Below are 7,377 nucleotides of genomic sequence, written 5' to 3' on the forward strand. Positions count from 1 at the left end.
AAGGTTGATAAGTGACGGATGTAACAATGAAAAATGTCAATGTTACGTGAATTTCATAACCTATTGTTGAGTTATGTCAAGCTATTTTTCTATGGATATGTCATTATTCTTATTATACGAGGGAAGTGTTGAAGACTCTTCTCAGCATTTTCGATGTTTTGAACAATATTTATAGCTCTTTAGCTGCCAAGTCGTAAATTATCAATTACTTATTGAAGAATTTATAGAAGAAGTAGTAATTTTCACTAAAGAGCAAGATAACGCACAAAATCACAATTTGTTCTATTTTCACTGACAGTTCGACAAGCAAAACGATCCTTTAAGGCAACCGTTTTCAAAGCGCTCAGCGCAATCAGTAAAGATGCTAAGCGCGTTAGACGAGAATACCGAAATCGTTATTAAGTGCGCGCTCAGCGAAAATTAACGTCATATACGCTGAGCGTCTAAAAGCGCTTAGCGTTTTCAAAGTTACAGAATACGGGCCCTGGTAATAACTAACAGAACTATTTTAGTTCTGTTAATTGAACTAAAATAGTTCTGAACTAATACATTTCTTAAACCAAACCCAACAAAATAAAATTAAACAGTCTAATTTTATTTTGTTTATTCTAACAACTTTACCAACTTCCTCTGAAGTGACAGGGAAGGTTTCTACTGAAGTTATTAGTAATTTAAAACAAGGTCTAGTGTCTTTGTTCAAGGACAGTTTCAGCAAACACCTCTTGGAGACTGCAGAGGTAAGTTTAGTAAATAAATAAATAAATTAGAGGCAATCTTTACATAAATATTAATACAAATATATTTTTTCTTTGTTTCAGGATCGATCGGAGTCGGATAAGAACTTTGTGGAAGCTAAGAAAAATTAAGACTTCTTCAGTTTGTGCCAGTGAAATGATTGTTTTAAGTGTATCATGTTATTAATTGTAGATTTTTTTATTGAATAAATTCTCTTTACAAACGATTTTTGATATTATTCCTTTTAAATTATAATAAAGAAAAATATAAAATTAATAGGCAACTAATAAATCAGTAGCTTATTAATGCATTGAAAAGTACAGATAAACAATATTGCACTACATTATTTGTTTTTTAATTGCCTAATAATTATTTTTTCTAATAGGTAATAATATTAAGCTAAAAATATATAATTTCTGGTGATTTTGTACTAATTGAACCAACATAGTTCTGAACTAAAATAGTTACTAGTATAGTAACTATATTTAGGTCTGTTATTGAACTAATATAGTTCTGTTGATTGAACTAAAATAGTTCTGTTAATTGAACTACATTTAGTTCTGTTAATTGAACTAAAATAGTTCTGTTAGTTGAACTAAAATAGTTCCGAACTAAAATAATTCCGAACTAAAATAGCTCCGAACTAAAATAGTTCTGTTGAACTATATTTAGTTCTGTTAATTGAACGAACATAGTTCTGCTAATTGAACTAAAATAGTTCTGCTAATTGAACTAAAATAGTTCTGAACTAATACATTTCTTAATCCAAACCAAACAAAATAAAATTAAACAGTCTAATTTTATTTTGTTTATTCCCCTCAACTTTACCAACTTCCTCTGAAGTGACATGGAAGGTTTCTACTGAAGTTATTAGTAACTTATTACTACCTAGATTTCTTTGTTCCAGGATCGATCGGAGTCGGATAAGAGCTTTTTGGAAGCTCTGCTAAGAAAAATTAAGACTTCTTCAGTTTGTGCCAGTGAAATGATTGTTTTTAGTGTATCATGTTATTAATTGTAATATTAATTCAATTAACAGAACTAGTTTACTTCGGAACTATTTTAGTTGAACTAACAGAACTATTTTAGTTCATTTAACAGAACTAAAATAGTTCTGTTAATTGAACTAAAATAGTTCTGAACTAATATATTTTTTAAACCAAACCAAACAAAATAAAATTAAACAGTCTAATTTTATTTTGTTTATTTTAGCAACTTTACCAACTTCCTCTGAAGTGATATGGAAAGCTTCTACTGAAGTTATTAGTAACTTAAAACAAGGTCTGGTGTCTTTGTTCAATGACAGTTTCAGCAAACAGCTCTTGGAGACTGAACTGGTAAGTTTAGTAAATAAACAAATAAATTAGAGGTAATCTTTACATACATATTTATACAAATATATTTTCTCTTTGTTCCAGGATCGATCGGAGTCGGATAAGAGCTTTGTGGAAGCTCTACTAAGAAAAATTAAGACTTATTATTGACTTTTTCAGTTTGTGCCAGTGAAATGATTGTTTTAAGTCTATCATTTTATTAATTGTAGATTTTTTTATTGAATAAATTCTCTGTACAAACGATTTTTGGTATTATTCCTTTTAAATTATAATAAAGAAAAATATAAAATTAATAGTCAACTTATAAAACAGTAGCTTATTAATGCATTGAAAAATACAGATAACCAATATTGCAGTACATTATTTGTTATTTAATTGCCTAATAATTATTTTTTCTAATATTAATATTAAGCTAAAAATATATCATTTCTGGTGATTTTGTACTAATTGGACTAATTGAATATAGTTCTGAACTATAATAGTTCTGAATTAATATATGTCTGAACTAAAATAATTCTGTTAATTGAACTAAAATATTTCTGTTAATTGAACTGTATTTAGTTCTGTTGATTGAAATAATATAGTTCTGAACTAAAATAGTTCTGTTAATCGAACTAATATAGTTCTGTTGATTGAACTAAAATAGTTCTGGTAATTGAACTAACATAGTTCTGTTAATTGAACTAAAATAGTTCTGCTAATTGAACTAAAATAGTTCTGAACTAATACATTTCTTAAACCAAACCAAACATAATAAAATGAAACAGTCTAATTTTATTTTGTTTTTTCTAGCAACTTTACCAACTTCCTCTGAAGTGATATGGAAAGCTTCTACTGAAGTTATTAGTAATTTAAAACAAGGTCTGGTGTCTTTGTTCAATGACAGTTTCAGCAAACACATCTTGGAGACTGAACTGGTAAGTTTAGTAAATAAACAAATAAATTAGAGGTAATCTTTACATACATATTTATACAAATATATTTTCTCTTTGTTCCAGGATCGATCGGAGTCGGATAAGAGCTTTGTGGAAGCTCTACTAAGAAAAATTAAAAGACTTTTTCAGTTTGTGCCAGTGAAATGATTGTTTTAAGTCTATCATTTTATTAATTGTAGATTTTTTTATTGAATAAATTCTCTTCACAAACGATTTTTGGTATTATTCCTTTTAAATTATAATAAAGAAAAATATAAAATTAATAGTCAACTAATAAAACAGTAGCTTATTAGTGCATTGAAAAATACAGATAACCAATATTGCAGTACATTATTTGTTTTTTAATTGCCTAATAATTATTTTTTCTAATATTAATATTAAGCTAAAAATATATCATTTCTGGTGATTTTGTACTAATTGAACTAATTGAATATAGTTCTGAACTATAATAGTTCTGAATTAATATATGTCTGAACTAAAATAATTCTGTTAATTGAACTAAAATAGTTCTGTTAATTGAACTATATTTAGTTCTGTTGATTGAAATAATATAGTTCTGAACTAAAATAGTTCTGTTAATTGAACTAAAATAGTTCTGCTAATTGAACTAAAATAGTTCTGAACTAATACATTTCTTAAACCAAACCAAACAAAATAAAATTAAACAGTCTAATTTTATTTTGTTTATTCTAGCAACTTTACCTACTTCCTCTGAAGTGACATCAAAGGTTTCTACTGAAGTTATTAGTAACTTATTACTACCTAGATTTCTTTGTTCCAGGATCGATCGGAGTCTCTGCTAAGTAAAATTAAGACTTCTTCAGTTTGTGCCAGTGAAATGATTGTTTTAAGTGTATCATGTTATTAATTGTAGATTTTTTTATTGAATAAATTCTCTTTACAATTGAAGTAATATAGTTCTGAACTAAAATAGTTCTGTTAAGTGAACCACATTTGGTTCTGTTAATTGAACTAATATAGTTCTGTTGATTGAACTATACAGTTCTGTTAATTGAACTATATTCAGTTCTGTTAATTGAACTATATTTAGTTCTGTAGTTGAACTAAATTAGTTCTGTTAATTAAACTATATTTAGTTCTGTTAATTGAACTAAAATAGTTCTGTTAGTTTAACTAAAATAGTTCCGAACTAAACTAGCTCTGTTAATTGAACTATATTCAGTTCTGTTAATTGAACTAAAATAGTTCTGTTAATTGAACTAAACTAGTTCCGCTAATTGAACTAAAATAGTTCTGAACTAATACATGGAAGGTTTCTACTGAAGTTATTAGTAACTTAAAACAAGGTCTGGTGTCTTTGTTCAATGACAGTTTCAGCAAACAGCTCTTGGAGACTGCACAGGTAAGTTTAGTAAATAAATATATTAGAGGCAATCTTTACATAAATATTAATACAAATATATTTTTTCTTTGTTCCAGGATCGATCGGAGTCGGATAAGAACTTTGTGGAAGCTCTACTAAGAAAAATTAAAAAACTTTTTCAGTTTGTAGCAGTAAAATGATTGTTTTAAGTGTATCATGTTATTAATTGTAGATTTTTTTATTGAATAAATTCTCTTTACAAACGATTTTTGGTATTACTACTGCATTAATAAGTTAATGCATTGAAAAATACAGATAACCAATATTGCACTACATTATTTGTTGCCTAATAATTATTTTTTCTAATATTAATATTAAGCTAAAAATATATAATTTCTGGTGATTTTGTACTAATTGAACTAATATAGTTCTGAACTAAAATAATTCTGTTTATTTGAATTATATTTAGTTCTGTTAATTGAACTAAAATAGTTCTGAACTAATATATTTCTTAAACCAAACCAAACAATATAGGATCCTATATCTCCTACGCGAAGCAAAGGGCTTCAGTAAAAGCTCTCCATCGGGTTCTGTTTTTGGCAGTTGTTTTTGCTTCCTTCCATGTTTACCCTACTTGTTGAAGCTCATCCAGTATGGAACGTCTCCATGTTTGAGCAGGTCGTCCTTGCTTTCTTTTTCCTTGGGGATTCCACTCCAACGCTGATCTCGCTATATTACTATCAGGTTTCCGCAAAGTGTGACCTATCCAACCCCATTTTCTTTTGCGGATTTCAATGCCTACTTCTTTGTTGGTTTGTAAGATGAAGCAGGTCGGTGTTACGTATAGTGTCTAGCCAAAAGATTTTAAGTATTTTCCGCAAGCAGCGATTGATAAATACCTGTGGACGGTTGATGGATATTTTGTCACTCTCCATGTCTCGCAGCCATATAATAAAACTGGTATGACGTTGGAATTGAATATTCTTAATTTTGTTTGTATGGAGAGTTGACGGGAGGTCCAAACTGATTTTAGTTGGCCAAAGGCTCGCTGCGCCTTCCTGATCCTGCTGACAATATCCGCGTCTGCGCCACCGTTTGCTGTTAGAATACTTCCCAGGTAAGTAAACTCTGTTACATTCTCGACATGTTTGATTCCTACATTGAATGGAGTGTTGTTGTTTGTGTTAATGCGCATTGACTTTGTTTTGTCGATGTTTATGCTTAATCCTACTTTGTCTGCTTCTGTTTTTAGACGTCTGAGCATCACTTCCATGTTTTTGAAGGATTGCGTTGTGAGACAGATATCATCAGCATAATCAAGATCCGTCAGATGCTATGTCAGAGTCCATTGTACTCCCCTAATGTTTGCTGTGGCTTTAGTCAAAACGCTGTCGAGCACGATATTAAATAGAAGCGGCGATAATGTGCAACCCTGCTTTACTCCTGTCCCTAAGTTAAAACTGTCGCTGGTTCTACCGTTGTGCGGCACATTGCATTCTGTGTTTCTGTAGAGTTCCTTGATTATATTAATTAGTTTTTCCGGAACACCTTTTTCTTTTAGAGTTTTTCATACCATCGCATGGGGGATACTGTCTAAAGCTTTGACGAAATCTATGAATTATAAGAATAAAGGTGACCTAAATTCTATTGACTGCTCTATGATAATGCGCAATGTGTTAATATGGTCAATGCACGAGTGGTTCGGTCGGAAACCAACTTGGTTCTCTCTCAGAGTAGGCTCTATATAGGAGTTTAACCTTAAATGAACTATAGAGGATAATATCTTGTGAATGGTGTTTAACAAAACAATACCTCTCCAGTTGTCACAGTTAGTGGTATCTCCTTTTTTAGGGAGTTTAATAATGAGACCCTGTTTCCATTCATCTGGGGTGATGTTAGATACCCAAGCTCGTGTAATTAGAGGATGCAGTATGTCTGCTGCTGTGCTAGGATCTGCTTTGAGGAGGTCTGCAGGGACGCTATCAGGGCCGGCTGCTTTATTGTTCTTAATAGCCTTTTGTATTTCTGTTTTCGTTGGCGTGTCGCAGTTGATAGGCATTTCGATTGTTGGCTCCGGTTCTTCCGAACTATAATAGTTCGTGGGATCTTCTGAACTATAATAGTTCTGAAATAAATACCAAAAATCGTTTGTAAAGAGAATTTATTCAATAAAAAATCTACAATTAATAACATGATACACTTAAAACAATCATTTCACTGTCACAAACTGAAAGTTTTTTAATTTTTCTTATTAGAGCTTCCACAAAGCTCTTATCCGACTCCGATCGATCCTGGAACAAAGAAAAAATATATTTGTATTAATATTTATGTAAAGATTACCTCTATTTATTTATTTACTAAACTTACCTGTTCAGTCACCAAGAGCTGTTTGCTGAAACTGTCATTGAACAAATACACCAGACCTTGTTTTAAGTTACTAATACCTTCAGTACCAAATATGATTTAATCTGCTGGTCTATATTCTTGTGTCAGTGTCACGAAATTTTAAAAAATGCCTTTAACTTCAGAGCAAAAATCGATTATATTTACGCGATTAAGGGATGGGGTTCCCATAAAGGACATTGCAGATGCATTAGGGATAAACAAAAAAACAGTGTTGTTGGCTAAATCCAAAAAAAAATCAATATAATTCAAATATCCTTATAGACCAGGAGTTCCATCTGGGACTACTAATTCTTGTACTACTTTTTTTTATCGCAATGGTACATAGTTTATTACATTCAGATTTGCAATTACAGTAAATAATTTTCAATACAAATTCTGGTGCCACTGCGTTTGACATTGTTTTTGGAACTACGGTATCCGTTTTTTTACTCCATCCACATTCTGTTGCCTCTTCTCCGTTATTTAGCCAATACTGCATTTATAAATAGGTCCTATAATAATGATTTTCAGCTGCGTGTTGTTGGAGGTAAGGTAGCTAAATCCGACCACCTTGTCCGACCGGGACAAGGTGGAGACTGCTTTCGCACATTATTAGTACACATGTATTTAGTAAAGGATAGCTTTTACAATAATTTTTGTTAAT

The 7,377-nt window shown here is 30.7% G+C and overlaps 1 long non-coding RNA gene across 1 annotated transcript; it reads left to right on the forward strand.

Annotated features, from left to right (window-relative positions):
* Positions 1 to 1,559: 1,559 nt before the first annotated feature.
* Positions 1,560 to 4,478, forward strand: LOC115885132. Its single transcript, XR_004050687.1, has 3 exons — positions 1,560 to 1,589; positions 4,278 to 4,367; positions 4,445 to 4,478. It is a non-coding gene; the product is annotated as an uncharacterized LOC115885132 (long non-coding RNA).
* The last annotated feature ends 2,899 nt before the right edge of the window (positions 4,479 to 7,377 follow it).

This window comes from Sitophilus oryzae, unplaced genomic scaffold (assembly GCF_002938485.1).
Source record: "Sitophilus oryzae breed Bouriz unplaced genomic scaffold, Soryzae_2.0 scaffold_374_pilon_pilon, whole genome shotgun sequence".
In the NCBI taxonomy this organism is placed as follows: Eukaryota; Metazoa; Arthropoda; class Insecta; order Coleoptera; family Curculionidae; genus Sitophilus; species Sitophilus oryzae.